The following is a 20,171-nucleotide window of genomic DNA, read 5'->3' as shown; positions in this document are numbered from 1 at the left end:
TCCCTGTTCTCCTCCCGCTCTTCTTTCTCTCCTTCTTCTTTCTCTCCTTCTTCCTTCAATCCTCCTTCCTTCACTCATACAGGACTCTTGATGAATCTTTTTCATGGAGGCTGCTTTTCTAGTGATACTAAGCTAAGTTTCTATGGAGAGTTTTCTATCTGTGGCAAAATAAAGTGTGGGCTGGATAGACTGCTGGGAAGGTCGAATGTGAAATATAAGTGAAATTTACAGGCTGTTGCCCGCATGACATACTGTTAATTGTACTGAGTGAGTTTTTCTCCTCCTCCTTGTACTGTTTAGGAATTGAAAAGGGGTCATTTTCCAGTCGTTTAAAATTTCGTAAAATATTTTTATATTTGCCTGTCTAGGGAGTAGAATACAGCCAGTTTAAAATCTCGAATCATACATCATGCTTTTCTTTCTCCAATCAGGGATAGATAATGGCAAATCCAAATCCAAAAATATTCATCAATAAATGATCCAACATAAGAGTAAGATTCTATCTTAGGGACAGTTGGAAATGTGTATAGGAAAGATACTGGCTATGGTTTGGTTTGATTTGAGGCTGTGGGTATTGTTGCCTGGCTAATGAAATCATTATATTTGCATTTTAATGGAAAGTGGAAATACTGGAGCAGAGTTATATTCTTTTCCTTGTTTGCTTGTGTGTTTCATAACAGGTTTGAAGTAGAATATACATTTCAACATAATAAATACTGATATTTTAATGCTATTAAACAGAGAAGTGTTAGTGAAAGATTGGAAAGTCAAACAAGTTTAGAAGTCATGTATACGATTAAAAGATGAATGGGGAAAAAATGCAGAAATGGACATTGCTCTATAAATCACATCTCCAAAACTATTTTTCCTTAGTAGTTCACTTTGTAACTCTACATTTTGATCTCTGGAAAGCAGTTAAGTTTAATCGTTGTAGAGGCATGATTACAAGGGAGACGTGTTACTCATCTTTGTGGAATAGAAACAGCTCATTTGGTTGTTCTTATTTGTCCTCATATAATAAAGAAAACACTTAAAGAGTTTAGAGAAATGCTTACTATCTGTTGAGAAAACTGTGGTTAATTATCCCAGCAATTCAGAATTTAAAATACATAATTCCTTTTGCCAAGAGTAGGATCTAACTACTTTGGGGGGACTTTTCCAATGTTGTATATACTGTCTTCAGGCCATTCAACTAATAATAGATATAATATTTGTTGCTCACGTTGATAAATAAGAATATCTACATTGGTTAATCATTTTGAATGTGACCATGAAGGCCTGTTCTTTCCCAGCATCCAATTTAGACTCTTTTCTGAAAGTAGCTGCTAATGAATATTGTATGAGGGACTTCAAGGATTATAAGAAGGACCTGTACATATTATTCACAAATCCAAATAAAAGTGTTTTCTCTTTTATTAGAAAAATTACTTGAATTACTGTGGAATAGTTTACAATGAAAGATATAACCTCAGCTCTTTGTGAAAGTCAGTGCTACCTGGATTCTCCAAAAATTTCGCAGCTTGACCTGTTTTGGGTAATTGAATTGTAGTGGAGTCATAGTGGAGAATAATAAGATAGATGGTTTTTCTTAAACTACAATATTGTTTTGCTTATGTTTAAAACTTGAGCTAATGGTTAATGAGAAATTAACTTGGAATAAGGGAAGTCTCTTGTCCTGTTTAAATTCACACATTTACCAGACTTCTTAGGGCTCTAATTAGGTCTGGCCTCATGCTGGTCCATGCCAGGAGCCAACAGGATTGATAGGATTTTGATTCAGTGGCACATGGACCTGGACATGGGCAGGGTCATGTCACTCCCAGCAAGTGAAATGCAGCTGCCCAGGAGCTGTTATGACAGACTTCCAGAGTTCTGTTTGGGCACTAGACTTACAATAGATAACAAAGGCTGGAGTTAATGCTTTGGTTTCACTTGTTGGAGTTAGAATTTCTCTATCAGTTTCTCCAGTGCTCCACCCATACACGGTGCTGTAAGCCAGATGTCACTATTGAAATGTGTTTCCTTATTTGCTGACTCATTAAGAAGTTCTTATGATTCACAGAAACACCTGGCAGAACACCTTCTTATTTTTCATCCTGCCCCAAATCCAAGTTAGTATATTCTTATGAATTCTCAAGTAATTACCGTAAAATGTTCTCAAAAGCTATAGATGTTTGACAGTTTTTAGAATACCTAATATTTAGAAAGTGTTCAATCTGCTTTTCATTGCCCTAATTCCTTCTACTACAAGGGCTCAATTGTTGTCTTTGTTGTTGATGTCATTAGTTAGAAGAATTTAATAGTCTTACCTAGCCATCTTCACTAGGAAGAGACTTCTTTTGTAAACAACCATGTAGACTATTCTACTCTAATCTTTCTGAGTCATGGAGATGGGTTAAAACTTTGGATCAGCTCGCTGTCAGTGTTGGTTCATGAAAGTAACATTTTCTCAACTATTAGGCCATCACTGCACAGTAGTTCTTAAAAGTAGTAATGGCACCAGAGCCAGTAGCAAGAAAATATCTCTTAAGCCAGCTTTACAAATGGAGTCTTAACTGTGGGACAGTAGGGTTGCCAAGTAGAGCTAGTGGTTATCTTGGAAACTGTGTTGAAGAACACAACCACAAATGATTTTGCCAAATATACAGTATTTACTTGGTCTAGATCTCCAATTTCTATTTTGATTCACTGCCAAAACTCAGTGAATACTGTGGCATTATTTAAGAAGGTTACATGGTGCATCTGTTGTTTTGGTATGTTGTAGGAGAGAAGAGTTTCAGAAAGGAAGAGGGTAAAGCAATACACCTCAATCATTGTGACTAGCAGCCAAAAAGAATTGTGTGTATTTGCTTATTTCCAGCATTATTCTTATCCTAAATTGTGCAATGCAGAAAAATCCTAAGACAGACATATAATACTTTCTCAATAAAATAGATTTTGGTTGCCCATTCCAAAATAGTAAATTCTATCAGCTTTCATTTATACCTTTTCCACTTGTCATGAAATGCAGTTAAATGTGCCAGGTTTCAAGAAGTATGAATAGATGGTAGGTGGATTTTCAATATTTTGTGTAAAAAATAAATTAAGTGATAATGTCAACCTACCTCCAGTATTAAGAATTTGGAAATCAATATTTTATACTTACTAAGGGTTGTTCCTCAAACTGACTTCGATTCAAGCTTTGGATAATCTGAGAATTAAGTAAAAAGATGAGTGAATCGGGATGAAGTGTTTTGGAGGACAATTTAGGACATAAAATGAAGTGATTGCTTCACTAAAAATACCATAAATGCTTCTTTCAAGTTAGATTTATGTCTGTTGAAAGATTTATGTTCTGAGAATAGCATTGAAACATGTATATTATCATATGTGAAACAGATCGCAAGTCCAGGTTCGATGCATGAGACAGGGTGCTCAGGGCTGGTGCACTGGGATGACCCTAAGGGATGGGATGGGAGGAGGTTCAGAATGGGGAACACATATATACCCATGGCTGATTCATGTCAATGTATGGCAAAAACCACTACAATATTGGAAAGTAATTAGCCTCCAATTAAAATAAATAAATTTTTTACAAAGAGTTATGTTCTATGTCTTTTTATTCCCTAATAGAATCTATTGGTATACTACTAAGTCAAGGTTTAATTTGTTGGGGGTCAGGGGTGGTGGGGTGAAGGTGCCCAGAGGGTACTAACGTCCAGTTATAAAATGAATAAGTGCTGGGTTGAAAGCATAGTATGGTGACTATAGCCAGCAATACTATATTGTATATTTGAAAGTTGCTCATAACTATGTGAGGTCATGGATGTGTTAACTAAGCTTATTGTGGTAGTCATTTCCCAATATGTACCTATTATAAATTGTTGTATACTTTAAATTTATACAATGTTATATGTCAGTTATTCTAAATAAAGGCTGAGGGGGAAAAGATATAATGAATGATGTAGAAGAAGCTAAAAAATGTCATTTAATTAGAAAATGTGTATTATATTCTCAGTGCATAAGAGAAAAACAAAGTAAAAGGTCTTTGGTGATACCAGTGATGAAAGTAATGATGCTGCTTTTTCCTTAAATGTAACTTCTACAGGTTATGGCAGTTGTCCCATAAAAGCCATTCATTATAAGCATACAGTTGAATGATGTTTAGTGAATTTATATTTTTAAATTGAAAATTTTATTGAGTAGTTGTAGATTCACATGCCGTTGTATGAACTAATAATTGGACATGGACATTCTGTCCAGTATTCCCCAGTGGTAACATTTTGCAGAACTATAGTATAATATCCCAGTCAGAAGACTGACACTGATGTAGTCTACCAACCTTACTCAGATTTGACTTGAATGTTTGTGTATGTGTATATTTCATTCTATATACCATTTTAAAGATAATTTAATCATTCGATCAGATAATTTTAAACATTTCCCCCCCTGAAAACAGAAGTTTAACACAGTTTTACTTCATCAATCATGTGATTATGCTACCATGCCTTATCAAAATATGTATCAGAATATAGATTTTGTTACATCATTTGATTTTGTTTACTCAAACTTTTTTTACTTAAAATATTTTTGCATTAGCTTTTAATGTTTTATGACATTTCAAGTTACATCATTTGATTCTCATCACAACTCTGGAGACTGGTGGTGGTGTTATCCCTGTCTCTGGAGAGGAAACTAATGCACAGTGAGATTAAATAACTTGCCCAATTTCATACGGCCAGTACATGTCCTAGTTAGGATTTGAATTTAAGCAATCTGTCTCTGAAGTCAGTCTTTTAACCACTATGCTATACCGCCACTAATAATAAACATGTAGCGGTAACATCGGAGAAGGCAATGGCAAGCCACTCCAGTACTCTTGCCTAGAAAATCCCATGGATGGATGAGCCTGGTAGGCTGCAGTCCGTGGGGTCACTAAGGGTCGGACATGACTGAGCGACTTCACTTTCACTTTTCATTTTCACACATTGGAGAAGGAAATGGCAACCCACTCCAGTGTTCTTGCCTGGAGAATCCCAGGGACGGGGGAAGCCTGGTGGGCTTCCGTCTATGGGGTCACACAGAGTCAGACACGACTGAAGTGACTTAGCAGCAGCAGCAGCGGTAACATAGGCTGTGTAGGGAAGGTCATAAAAGGAGACTTAAAATGCATGCAACTATCTACACAAAAACTTGTGCCTGAATATTCATAGCAGCATTATTAACAATATACATGTGAAAGCAGTTTGAGAAAAGAAACTGGTCTGCAGAAGTCTTTGTGATATAAGACAAGTGGGAAAAAGAATCTGAACATTGATGACTGTCCATGTTTTGCTACGTATAGCCAGTCTTTACAAACACCAACAAAATTTTACAGATTGTTAATGGTAAAATGACTTCGGATTTTTAGGAATAGCCCCTATGAAATTAGGACATTTTTTTTTGACACACAGGAATTACTTGGGGTTGGTTTCATTTTAATTTCTAGCTTTATATACTTGGATACCAAACATTCTTCTTGTTAAGCAGTACTGCTTTCCCTTTTATTCTGTTGAGAATGATGCCAGTTGGGTCCCTTACCTTGATACCGTGACTGTTAACAGCTCCAAGGGAAGAGCCAATGATCTTGAAGCATTCAGCTTTAATAATGTGTGCCTGTTGTTATACTCAATGAGGACATGTCTTGGCTTCATGTAATTACTGTAATCATTACTTTTTCAAGGAATAGCTATAGAAATGACCCAGAGATACCTTTTAAGAGTATGATTATAGCATTTACTTGTAGGTTTGTTGTATATTTGTGCCAGGTTCAAGTTAGACACTCTTGTTAGAACCTTTTTACCCATCAAGAAGTTGACATAGCGATTCTTCAGTTCAGTTGCTCAGTCATATCTGACTCTTTGCGACCCTGTGGACTGCAGCACGCCAAGCTTCCCTGTTGGGGAACTCCCCAACTCCCAAGCTTGCTCAAACTCATGTCCATTGAGTTGGTGATGCCATCCAACCATCTCATCCTCTGTCGTCCCCTTCTCCTCCTGCCCTTAATCTTTCCCAGCATCAGGGTCTTTTCAAATGAGTCAGCTCTTCGCATCAGGTGGCCAGAGTATTGGAGTTTCAGCTTCTCTCTCAGTTCTTCCAATGAATATTCAGGACTGATTTCCTTTAGGATGGACTGATTGGATCTCCTTTCTGTCCAAGGGACTTTCAAGAGTCTTCTCCAACACCACAGTTCAAAAGCATCAATTCTTTGGCTCTCAGTTTTCTTTATGGTCCAACTCTCACATCCATACATGATTACCGGAAAAGCCATGGCTTTGACTAGATGGACCTTTGTGGGCAAAGTAATGTCTCTGCTTTTTAATACGCTGTCTAGGTTAACCATAGGTTAGCTTTTCTTTCAAGGAGCAAGCATATTTTAATTTCATGGCTGCAGTCACCATCCACAGTGATTTTGGAGCCCAAGAAAATAAAGTCTGTCACTGTTTCCATTGTTTCCCCATCTATTTGCCATGAAGTGTTGGGACCAGATGCCCTGATCTTAGTTTTCTGAATGTTGAGCTTTAAGCCAACTTTTTCACTCTCCTCTTTCACTTTCATCAGGAGACTCTAGTTCTTCACTTTTTGCCATAAGGGTGGTGTCATCTGCATATCTGAGATTATTGATATTTCTCCCGGCAATCTTGATTCCAGCTTGTGCTTCATCCAGCCCAGTGTTTCTCATTATGTACTCTGCATATAAGTTAAATAAGCAGGGTGACAATATAAGCCTTGATGTACTCATTTCCCAATTTGGAATCAGTCTGTTGTTCCATGTCCAGTGACTGTTATGGAAAGCAATAAGGTAAAATACAGGTCTGATCTTTCTCATGGGAGAGATGAGTAGCTTATTTACTTCTACTATCCCCTATTTCTTGTGACACTTTTTGAACCTCCTCAGCTGATAGTAGATTTTCATGCTATTTTTATTATATTCAAAAAACTATTCACTGAATTTGAGCATAGTACTCCATCTTTGCTTTTCTAAAGTGAAAGTGAAAGTCGCTCAGTTGTGTCCAACTCTTTGTGACCCCACAGAATATACAGTCTATGGAATTCTCCAGGCTAGAATACTGGAGTGGGTAGCCTTTCCCTTCTTCAGGAGATTTTCCCAACCCAGGGATCAAACCCAGGTCTCCCGCATTGCAGGCGGATTCTTTACCAGCTGAGCCACCAGGGAAGCCCAAGAATACTGGAGTGGATAGCCTATCCCTTTTCCAGTGGATCTTCCTGATACAGGAATTGAAACAGGGTCTCCTACAATGCAGGCCGATTCTTTACCAACTGAGCTATCAGAGAAGCCCATGAAAGATACACTATATTCAAAAGAAAAACAGTGGACTGTGGTATTTGCTGAAGGAATGACTGTTCTCTTCAGAGAGAACAGACTTGCCATGGTCAGACATAGACAGTAGATCTCCCACAAAGGTACACCATACATAGTATTGATGTCTTTCACTTGCTACTTTTGCAGTTTTGAGATTTATTAAATTTGTGGATGTCACAAAGTAATGATCATTTTAATTACTATTGTCATGATTCATTAGTTATTGCTAAAACTTGCCTCATCATGTCTTTTTCTTGATAGAGTATTAAATATCATTTCTATGATTAGATTATACTTTAATAGAAACTATTCACCCAACTCTTAGAGTTTTTATTATTTCTCCTCAAATTGATTTTTTTTTTAAATCTAGCAATGGATAAGAAAAAAGGCTTAAATAGTGATAGTGAAGCCTAGAGGATATAATGTAGTCTATCTCTGGGTTATTTCTCCTATTTTTCATTGCTGCCTGCATTGAGAAACAAGAGTACTTAATTATTATTTTAAAAATACCTTAATTATTAGCTGTGCTGATTCTAAAGTAAAGCACAAGAATCTAAAAATAATGCAATGATACCACACCCAGATTCCATCCCTAACCTACTGTCTTGTTCCTATTAATTTATTTTTTAATGTTTGTCCTTTCAGCACTTTTTACATTTTTGTTTGAAGTTTCTTACTTTGAAGTCACAGAATTTTCATATTTGCCATTGGCTATAAAGTTCTGTTAGTTCTGTTATAACCTTTCATGCTTTTTGTATTAAAAGGATTACTTTTGGACTCCTACTAATTAGTTTGGATCACTATTAGCTTTTTGTTTGTCTTACTGCGTACATCATAACAGGACAAGAAATTATTCTACAAATACAGTGATAGTTCATAAAATTAGAGTGAGCCTCTTAAAAAGTGAATTAAATTATTCAGATATTAATTTGCTTTATATTCATATTTTCATGTGCCAAACATAACTAATAAAAGGAAAAAATACCATAAATGGATACTTTCAAGCATGAGGGAAGAACATACAGTGATGTATGTCAATTATTTCTCATTAAAACAGGAAAAATTTTAAAAAGCATGAAGGAAGAACAAATCTTCCAACCTAAAAATACTCACCACATAAATTATTTTTGTAAAAAGAGTAGCAGGTATAGTTCAGCAAGAAAGTACACATTCTAAGCTTTGCATTCTAGATTTCATCTATCTTTGTTGTAATCTACTCACCTAAATGGTGTGTTTTTTTCCTCCTGTGAAGTTATATATAAAATTAAAATGAAAACCTAACAAAGTTGTATTTTAATTTTTGACTTATCTACCACATTATAGCTTGGAGAAAAACATATTAACCAAAAAGAAAGCTAGTAAACATTTTACTAATAGCTTACAAAGGTAAAATAACTATTACATAATTATGTATTTCTACCAGAAATCAAAATAAGAAAGGACATTTGGTTAACTTTGGGAACTAAAACTTCAATATATTAAAACAGCATTTTTAATCAAGCATATATAGGATATGGTATTTTAAAATGACTAAAAAATATGCATGAGGCTTTGTTGAAGTCAGTAATTTTTCTTAATAGTTTAATTTACTACTGACAATTTGCATCAGTATTTTTGCATTGTTATAATTTGTCATGTTTCAAGTAATCCTGAAGATTATGGGAAGCTTTTCATATGTAGGAATAAAAAGCTTAGTTGTTGACATTGTCAGTTTCCTCTAATATAGGTAAGAATTTGGCCTCCTTAAGGAATAGTTTGTTTTCTGTTAACAAACCCATGTAAAAGATACAATGAGTATAGTGAGGGTAAAATTTAAAATAAGAAGACAGAAAACTAAATTGTATTTCCATTCACTCACATGAAGTTATTGGATACTTCCCTCTGAAAGGATCATAGTGTAATTTTATTTGGATATAGAACTGTTACTTTGCAAACAGTTTGCCTACTTAATGTCCTACTAGTGGTTGTGTAATGCTATCTTTCATAATAAGAAAAACAAGAAGTCTTGAGAGGAGGTAGAAAGTGCATTCAGAATTCACTGTTGAGATTACAAAACTTGCCCTAAATTTAATTAGACAGGCAGTTAATTTTGATCATGTCCTAGGTCAGGAGCTACTTAAAGAAGAAAAGAAATGTGATGGAGATTGGTCATTTCCTCCAGTTCTTCCCATTACTCTTTTTTTTTTGCACGGGGCAGGGGTTGGAAGGAGAGAGAGAAAACCTCCCTTAGAAATAATTCCTTGACACTCACATGCTCTTTTTTTAGGGCGAAAGAAATAGGAGGTTTCTCTTTGGAGCTTGTTGACACTTTCTCGCCTTGCGATTACACGCGGTCACATCAACATTTGACACGTGGGTTCCGTGCGCATGGCAGCGCTATTTACAAACACCATCCAGGGATTCCGGAGACTCTTACGTAACAGCTCAGAGTACGGGCTTGTGTGTCCGTGGGCGCGGAGGAATCAATTTTATTCATAATGGAGGAGCCCTTGTCTGGCTCTGATGGGGTCCTGCATCAAAGTTCACCGACGTCTAGGTCAGGATCTACCCGATATGCAAGTTACCGGAGCCTCAAAGGCTGTGCCTTAGTATAGGATCACTCTTTTCTTTTCCCCGCCCCCTCCTGCAGCAAACGGAATCCGTTATGCCAAATATTTTTGTGTGTGTGTTTTCGAAATGTGGGCAAATTGTGTCTTGGTTCTGGTTGTAATTTACTTCTGCCACTTGTGACAGAAATGCACATGCCTGCCACCCAGTCTCACAAATCCTTTTTTTTTGAAAAATATTTTCTTATTTGTAAGCAACTTCAGATGCAAGAGAATTGGTAAACTGACTTCGCAACTCGACAACTGACCACAGAGTACTCAGGAAAACGGTTGTTTGATCATCTTCCATATCCAGTTCAGTTGTACCCACCCCTGTCGTTTCTCACCTCCCTCTTGAATTTCCCATTATCACACCTCCCTCAGCCCTCCTCCATCTTGTTACATATCAAGACATGGTGTTTCTTTTTTAAATTAGATTTCAATACTTAGGGAATTGTTCTTCTTTTCCCATATTGTTTAAGAGTTTTTCATTTATACTTCTCATTTTCTTTAAGTCTCAAGTTAAAAATAATTAAAACACCAAGAATTTGTGTCTCTACCTGTGTTCCTGGTACTTTTTTAAATTGTAAATTGACTGGTTGGAATATTTAAAATATGAGTAAATTTTGAGTCCTTTTTGATCAAAAAGGATCCTGAAATGCAATACAAAAAAAAGGACTCAAATTTACTCATATTTTAAATATTCCAACCCGTCAGTGATTATCCAGAAATAGAAACCTTGCCTAACAAAGAATTGAAATTAAATCATCCAAAAAAATCAACTTGTAGTTACTTAAAAGTTGGACTGTTTGAAGTCTTCTTTCATAGAATATTTTTTTTCTAATCACACTATCTTTCTAAAAAGAGGAATGATCAGAATCTTTGAAATGTGGTACTGTAAATGGGAGGAATTCAACTTTTCAAAATAAAGAATTTTCTCCCCAAGAGATAAACCAAATACCAAGGAATGTTTGGTATAGGAAGTTTAGGTATGGAATAATTTAGAGTTATGTCTTCAAGTCTATTATTTACCTATGAGACTTAGAAATTAAATTTGAGCTGTTTAACAGCTGGATATGCTCTTTTAGAAGAAATTATCAAGAGAGTAACTAATTTAACTAACATAAGGAAATCTGAGAAAATGGAATAGATATTTTCCATTTTTTTCTTGCTGAGTAAAGTTTCCTTCCAAATTTGAAGATATATAACTTATTTAGTGGTTATAAGTTATTGTATTTTTCTAATACATTAAGATTTAGTGAATTTAGATTATAAGCTTTAAAAATTATTTTCATTTTTTATTTGCATGCTTATCATTGTTTTGACTTGAACATGGTGTATTTATCTTAATTGCCCTAGATTTAAATAGTAAAAGTTTGTGTGAAATTACTTATGAGTATACTTTCTTACTAAAAGCAGTACCATGTCTGAACACTCTTGAGCTTTCACAAGGATGATCTTAGCCTGTGTTAGAACATTACCATTTTCCTCTCTTTTTATACCTTTATTGGATGGTCAATTATATATGGTTATAAGCTGAATCTACTCAGAATTTGATAAAGGTTATAAGTTGATTCATTTCTGCTAAGGAAGGGATTAAATATAACTGTATTTTTGTTTCACCTGAAGCTGCAAGCATTCAGTAAACATGTATTCAATAGATGGGCTTCCTTCGTGAAGGTGAGATGAACAGCAATTGTCTCTGTATTATAAAAGATTGAAATGGTAGATCAAATGTGAAAGATACCTAGCAAGATGCAGTGTGGGAATTTAGGTTGTTTTCTCTTTCCAGCAACTATTGAGAGCATGTGTTTGCACGTGCATGTGTGTGTCCTCTCACTTTAAAAGTTTTTGGACTTCTGAGTTAATTTCTTTTTGGTAGGAATGATTAATTAAACCATAGTAAAACTGTCTACAAATATAAAATTTAAAAAATATTGATGTCATGCATTTTCCCAAATATCGTGAAGGTGAACAGAATCCCCAGGGTCTTTTATAGAAACTACTTTTGTATGGCTCCGTAGAAGATGGTTAAGGAATCACACAGGCGCTCACACATAAAAACAAACAGCTGGCGTGGAGATGTTAAAATTGGCCGGGTGTTCCCTCTAGCGTAGGAGTCCTAGGTCATAATGATGCCCTCCCATGTGGTCAAGCACACATGGCATTCACGTTTACACACACAGTCCCAGAATTCTGAACACCAATGATGCAACAGTGGGGAAAGGGGAGGTCTGTATCTCACAAACTGTTTAATGACCTGGGTCATGAATATCGATAGAGAATAAGAAAGAGCTGATTGTGGTAAAATGTGCCTGGAGGGGAAATAGAGTAGATGCTTAAAGCAGGCTTCCCCCCCACACCCCCCAACCTCTGGATTGTTTATTTTAAGCTATCGTTACCACCCAAAAGGAGCTTTCTACTTTGAACTTAAAATAGTAGCTTTTAACCGGACAAGTGAGTAAGCGCTTTGGTATCCAGGGACTGGAGGTGACAAAGCTCTCAAGAGTGTCACTCTTTCGTAACCAAGCTGACTCAGACTCTTTTGGAAGCTGTTATGGCAATTTAACCAGCTCTAATGATACTACCGCATATGTGCATGGGAACAGATAATTGGAGCTAGGGCTGCCATTTTCTCCAGTTTTAAAATTGTTTCTTACCCATTATTCCAATTTTATTTGTGAAAATAGGCCAATCCTACTAGATATAGAAATGCTTTTCAAAATCACTGGATATATTTGTATAGAACTGTTTTGTTTACAAAGAGCCTATGTCTACAACAATACAGACGAAAATACCTTCTTATCTGGTAGAATCATGATAAAGGGGAAAAAAGAGTGAATGGTAATTCTGGAAAAATATATAATAATAGCATGGCGGTATTCATACAACTAAATGGCAAGCAACTGTTTTTAAACATGAAAAAGACCTAAAAGGGTGAGGGGAGAACATGTTATAAACAAGGAAAATATAGTTTTCAATGAATAAATGCTTTATTACAAGCTACGGACATTTAAGAGATTTGTTTCAAACTCTTTTCCTCCTTGTAACAAATTAACCAAGACCTTATCTACCTCTCTCTGAACTTTTAACAGGTTGTTCTGGACTGTGGGTTTAATTTTGTATGTGTATGTTTGAGTATGTTTTTCTATTTTAGATCTAGCTGTGCAAACTAGAGACATCACCCACTATTTATAAGATATTGCTCCCTGGATTCCCATCACATTTGCTTCAATATGTCAATAAATCATTCATCAGATTTGCAAAAAATGTAGCTCATTTTCAAGGATAGAATCATAGACTATTGTTGACAAGAAACAGAAACTTTAGAGACTATCTGTTGCATTAACTAGAGAGGTGAAGACCGTTGCCTCAAATTGAATAATAGGATATTTATCATTCTAGTAATAGCCAGTATTAACTGAGGTCTTCACATTGTGTCAAGAACCACAGTAGGGGTTTTCAGAGGTTATCTTATTCACTTCTTACATGACATCTGTTTTTGTTGGTGCTATTATTATCCTCATTTTACTAAGGAGGAAACCAAGACATCGGCTTAAATAATTTCTCTATACATTTTGAATTATCTTTGACATCTCCCTATTTGCACATTTATCCTTAAACCCTATAGAATATTTTACTATGGCCATTTGGCTTTTCTCTTTCCATTTCTGCTTCCTTCATCCTATATTTTTTTTTAATTTAAAAAAATATTTATTTAGTTTTGGCTGTGCTGGGTCTTCATTGCTGCACGGGCTTTTCTCTAGTTGCAGAGAGTGGGGGCTACTCACTAGTTGTGGTATGCAGGCCTCTTATTGCAGTGGCTCTTCTGTTGCAGAGAATGGGCTCTAGGCATGTGGGCTTCTTCAGTAGCTGTGGCGTGTGTTGAGTAGTTTCAGCTCCCTGGACTCTAGAGCACAGGCCTGGCAGTTGCGATGCCCAGGCTCAGTTGTTTCATGACACACGGAATCTTCTGAATCAGGGATCAAACAATGTCTCTTGAATTGGCAGGTCGATTCTTTACCACTGAGCCACCAGGGAAGCCCTCACCCGATTCTTTTTTTCACTCTGTTCCTTTGTAACTGAAATTTCTTCCTTTCTTGGTGTTCTCACCTATATGAGCTTTCTCTTCTACCTTCTTGGCTTTTTCAGCTGTTCACCATATTTTCCCTGGAATCTGTGTTCATTGCCTCCATATTTCTGATAAATCAATCAACTCCTAAACAGTTCAGTTCAGTTCAGTCACTCAGTAATGTCCAACTCTTTGCAACCCCATGAATCGCAGCACACCAGTCCTCCCTGTCCATCACCAACTCCCGGAGTTCACCCAAACACATGTCCATCCAGTCGGTGATACCATCCAGACATCTCATCCTCTGTTGTTCCATTCTCCTCCTGCCCCAAATCCCTACCAGCATCAGGCTCTTTTCCAGTGAGTCAACTCGTCGCATGAGGTGGCCAAAGTATTGGAGTTTCAGCTTCAGCATCAGTCCTTCCAATGAACACCCAGGATCGATCTCCTTTAGGTTGGATCTCCTTGCAGTCCAAGGGACTTTCAAGAGTCTTCTCCAACACCACAGTTCAAAAGCATCAATTCTTCGGCGATCAGCTTTCTTCACAGTCCAACTCTCACATCCATACATGACCACTGGAAAAACCATAGCCTTGACTAGATGGACCTTTGTTGGCAAAGTAATGTCTCTGCTTTTTAATATACTATCTAGGTTGGTCATAACTTTCCATCCAAGGAGTAAGCGTCTTTTAATTTCATGGCTGCAATCACCATCTTCAGTGATTTTGGAGCCCAAAAAATAAAGTCTGACACTGTTTCCATTGTTTCCCCATCTATCTGCCATGAAGTGATGGGACCAGATGCCATGATCTTAGTTTTCTGAATGTTGAGCTTTAAGCCAACTTTTTCACTCTCCTCTTTCACTTTCATCAAGACTTAAATTGAAGAAAGTAGGGGAAACCACTTTGGAGAAGGAAACGGCAGCCCACTCCAGTGTTCTTGCCTGGAGAATCCCAGGGATGGGGAGCCTGTTGGGCTGCCGTCCTATGGGGTCGCACAGAGTTGGACACGACTGAAGTGACTTAGCAGGAGCAGCAGCAGAGTAAACCACTAGACCATTCAGGTATGAACTAAATCAAATCCCTTATGATTATACAGTGGAAGTGAGAAATAAATTTAAGGGACTAGATCTGATAGAATGCCTGATGAACTATGGATGGAGGTTCGTAACATTGTACAGGAGACAGGGATCAAGACCATCCCCACAGAAAAGAAATGCAAAAAAGCAAAATGGCTGTCTGAGGAGGGCTTATAAATAGCTGTGAAAAGAAGAAAAGTAAAAAGCAATGGAGAAAAGGAAAGATATAAGCATCTGAATGCAGAGTTCCAAAGATTAGCAAGGAGAGATAAGAAAGCCTTCCTCAGTGATCAATGCAAAGAAATAGAGGAAAACAACAGAATGGGATCTCTTCAAGAAAATTAGAGATACCAAGGGAACATTTCATGCAAAGATGGGCCCAATAAAGGACAGAAATGGTATGGACCTAACAGAAGCAGAAGATATTAAGAAGAGGTGGCAAGAATACACAGAACTGTACAAAAAAGATCTTCACAACCCAGATAATCACAATGGTGTGATCACTCACCTGGAGCCAGAAATCCTGGAATGTGAAGTCAAGAAAGCATCACTATGAACAAAGCTAGTGGAAGTGATGGAATTCCAGTTGAGCTATTTCAAATCCTGAAAGATGATGCTGTGAAAGTGCTGCACTCAATATGCCAGCAAATTTGGAATATTCAGCAGTGGCCACAGGACTGGAAAAGGTCAGTTTTCATTCCTAAACAGTTGGATTCCATCAAACAATTTGTTTTTTATTTTGTTTTTTGACTGTACCATGCAGCTTGTGGTATCCTAGTTCCCTGACCAGGATCAAACCTGGGCCCTTGGCAGTGAAAGAATAATGTCCTAACTACTGGAGCACCAGAGAATTCACAAACAGTCTGGTTTTTGGAGTTAGGAAGATCTATTTTTGAATCCTGACTTGCTTTCTTACAAGCTGTGTATGTTCTTACACAACACAGCAGCTTTAGCCTCTCTGAATCAGCTTCCCCATCTGTCAAATGGGGCCAGCTAAAAATTCTCATCTGTCTCAATGATTTTTCAAGTTTCTTAATTATACCGCTTGGTGAATGAAATATACCATCTATTTAAACTCACTCTTCTCTGTGCTCTCTGATTATTCTATTCTGATTTAGTTTTCATTCATTATTCTCCGGGTTAGGTCCACCATTGCTTTAGTTCCACGTCTTTCTCGTTATTTTATTCTTTCTTTCTTTTCCTTTTCTTTTCACTGATTTACATCCACAGTTTGTTTATTTTGTCCAGAAATGGTGTGTAGGAGGAAAACTGAGTCCTTACATGTCCAAAATGACTTGAAATTTCCCTCAGAGCTAATTGATAAAATAATGGTGTATAGAATTCCATGTTCAAGGTAATTTTCCCTCACAACTTGGGAGACATTGGTGCATTGAAACAATGTTTCATCCGGTATTGGTTAATGAGATCTGAAGTAAATATGGTTCATCTTTTCTAGATAACTTTTTTCAAAAAAGTGTATTCCCCGAAGTTAGGGAAGTAGGACTTTTAGGAGGGAATGAAAAGACAGATAAAAATATTCAATCTCTCAGCAGAGTCTGTTGACTTTAGTTTGAACTCTATCCAGAATCTGACCCATTTTTGTCATTCCCTGTCATTTCACCGTTTCCACACTCTTGCAAACCACTGTCACGTCTAACTTTGACTATAACCTTGTCATCCTAGTGGATCGCCCTGCTTCTGACTCTGCCCTCCCTTGCTCACCTTACCAAGGTGTTTTACCCAAATTCAGAAATCAAAGTTTAATCATTTAAAAATTGTCAGCTCATACCTCTGCTTAAAGCCACTGATGAATCCCTATTTAACTCAGAGTAAAAGCCAGGGTTGTTTTGTTTTTTTTTTTTGTAGCCTCCAAGACCTCAGCTGATATTTACATTTCTGATTCCATTTCTTTCCAGTTCTCTCCCTCATTCTAAGAGCCATGGCTATCTTGCTGTCCAAGCAACAAAATGAGCATCCTCTTTCCTCTAGGTTTTTGTGCTTGCTATTTCCTTTTCTTGGAACAACCTTTGTTTAGGTATTCACTTATGTTGCTTCTTCCTTTACTTCTAATCTCCCCTTGAGAGTGTTAGTTTTCCAGGAATAAAATTCAGGGACTTCCCTGGAAATCCAGTATTTAAGACTCTGTGCTTCCTCTTCAGCGGTTATGGGTTCAATCCCTGGTCTGGAAACTAAGATCCCACATACCATGTGGTGTGGCCAAAAGGAAAAACAAACCCATAACTATTTAACAGAACTACCACACTTAACCTTGTCTCATTTTCTTTCATTAGGTTTATCATCACTTGCTAGAGTACTCGTTGCTGCTTTGAAAAAAAAAAAAAATTGGGGATTTCCTGTTGGTCCAAGGGTTAGGACTCTGAGTTTCCACTGTATGGGTTCAATCCCTGTTTGGGAAACTAAGATCCTGCAAGACAGGAGGTTTGACCAGAAAAGTTTCTTTTATTTTCTGCTTCTCCCAGAAGATGTGAGTTCCATGAGAACAAGGGCATTGTTTGGGTCACATGCTTCAGCACCTTGAATGGTGGCTGACATGTGGTAGACACTGAATAAATATTTGGTGAATATGTATATGAATAAAATGATGAGTAAAGGGGCAATAATATAATTTTATTTTTACTGCTTTCCCTTTAAGGCTACCAGTGTTCTGTTTGACACAATATTCCAGGAGTTTCTAGGGCCAAGGAAACATTTGTAGCTAAAATGTCATACATACTGACAACTGTCCTCCTTTCTGACGTTATTATAACTGGATAGTATTTTAGGTACCTATGTGTTTAAAAATCTACTTTAAAATGCAAACAGGATTTTAAAAGCTACCTTAAGTTTTAAACAACTAATTTATGAGTAGATTTTTGCAGCTAAAACCACCTAAAAGATGAGCAATGCATATGTTGTTCTTTCTGCTTCCTTTCACTGAGTTGTGTGATTACCAGCTTCCTTCCAGCTAGGAGAAATGGCACTGTTCTCAGTATCTCTTAGCTGCTTCTATCAAGATGAGATAATATCCTTCAGAAAATTAGTTATGAACTCAAGTGTCCAAGACATTTATTTCATAGTGAAAAATAATTACACATCGATGATTCTTCAATGAAGTTTTCCAAAAGTTTTGAAATACCCTCTTTATTAATTAATTGGGGGTGGGTGGGATATAAATTCATAGTGTTTTGAGTGCATTTTTCTCTCATTATTGTTTTTATCATTAAAGGCTCAAAGTCCAGTAGAATTTGAGTGTGATTTATAAGTTTCTTGTTGGGAGTTCTATTTCTGTTTTAAGTGTTGTGACCATTGCCTAGCACAGCACCTAGAACATTGTAAGCCCATAATAGCTATTTGTTGAATGTGGGCCCTTACTTTTGGAGAATTCTGATTCCAAAGTTTTTGTAGCATAAAAACTCATAATGATTAATAGTATACTTGATGCTAGTAAAACAAAGTATAAACTGATAGAGTAGGTCTTTTCTTTTCTTCCAAATATGGAGAATTTTCTAAAATCAGAGAGTTGGTTTAAGATTTTTAATCTTTTATTGACATAACTATATGTGACCACATAGCCAGATAAGAGAGAATCCAGTAGTCTTTCACAGTGTAACTTACTGAAGCATCTTTTGAAATTCTTAAAATTTATACTCGTGTTACCAAGGTACAATTCTTTTCTTTTTTTTTTTTTTTTGCCTAGGACTGGGGAGATTGGGAGGAAATGGGGATTAAGTGCTAGTGGGCATGGGGATTCTTTTGGGGTTCAGTTCAGTTCAGTTCAGTGGCTCAGTCGTGTCCGACTCTTTGCAACCCCATGAATCACAGCACGCCAGGCCTCCCTGTCCATCACCAACTCCCGGAGTTCACTCAAACTCATGTCCACAGAGTCGGTGACGCTATCTAGCCATCTCATTCTCTGTCGTCCCCTTCTCCTTCTGCCCCCAACCTTTCCCAGCATCAGAGTCTTTTCCAGTGAGTCAACTCGTCGCATGAGGTGGCCAAAGTATTACAGTTTCAGCTTTAGCATCAGTCCTTCCAATGAACACCCAGGATTGATCTCCTTTAGAATGGACTGATTGGATCTCCTTGCAGTCCAAGGGACTCTCAAGAGTCTTCTCCAACACCACAGTTCAAAAGTATCAATTCTTCGGTGATCAGCTTTCTTCACAGTCCAACTCTCACATCCATACATGACCACGGGAAAAACCATAGCCTTGACTAGATGGACCTTGGTTGGCAAAGTAATGTCTCTGCTTTTTAATATACTGTCTAGGTTGGTCATAACTTTCCTTCCAAGGAGTAAGCGTCTTTTAATTTCCTGGCTGCAGTCAGCATCTGCAGTGATTTTGGAGCCCAAACAAATAAAGTCTGACACTGTTTCCACTGTTTTTCCATCTATTTCTCATGAAGTGATGGGACCAGATGCCATGATCTTTGTTTTCTGAATGTTGAGCTTCAAGCCAACCTTTTCACTCTCCTCTTTCACTTTCATCAAGAGGCTTTTGAGTTCCTCTTCACTTTCTGACATAAGGGTAGTGTCATCTGCATATCTGAGGTTATTGATATTTCTCTCAGCAATCTTGATTCCAGCTTGTGCTTCTTCCAGCCCAGTGTTCCTCATGATGTACTCTGCATATAAGTTAAATAAGCAAGGTGACAATATACAGCCTTGATGTACTCCTTTTCCTATTTGAAACCAGTCTGCTGTTCCATGTACAGATCTGACTGTTTCTTCCTGACCTGCGTACAGGTTTCTCAAGAGGCAGGTCAGGTGGTCTGGTATTCCCATCTCTTTCAGAATTTTCCACAGTTTATTGTGATCCACACAGTCAAAGGCTTTGGCATAGTCAATGAAGCAGAAATGGATGTTTTTCTGGGACTCTCTTGCTTTCTCCATGATCCAGCAGATGTTGGCAGTTTGATCTCTGGTGCCTCTGCCTTTTCTAAAACCTGCTTGAACATCTTGGAGTTCATGGTTCACATATTGCTGAAGCCTGGCTTGGAGAATTTTGAGCATGACTTTACTAGTGTGTGAGATGAATGCAATTGTGCAGTAGTTTTGAGCATTCTTTGGCATTGTCTTTCTTTGGGATTGGA

General features: G+C 37.2%; 1 protein-coding gene across 2 annotated transcripts in view; it reads left to right on the top strand.

Moving 5' to 3' along the window:
- The window catches only part of TET2 (tet methylcytosine dioxygenase 2), a 146,789-nt gene that overhangs the window by 1,296 nt on the left and 125,322 nt on the right, over positions 1-20,171 (top strand). The gene's annotated exons all lie outside the window — the stretch shown is intronic.

The sequence above is a fragment of the Moschus berezovskii genome, chromosome 5 (genome assembly GCF_049115385.1).
Source record: "Moschus berezovskii isolate FMDL1 chromosome 5, NW_MosBer_1.0, whole genome shotgun sequence".
Classification (NCBI taxonomy): Eukaryota; Metazoa; Chordata; class Mammalia; order Artiodactyla; family Moschidae; genus Moschus; species Moschus berezovskii.
Note: the sequence above shows the minus strand (reverse complement) of the source record. Positions and strands in the feature narration are given on the sequence as shown.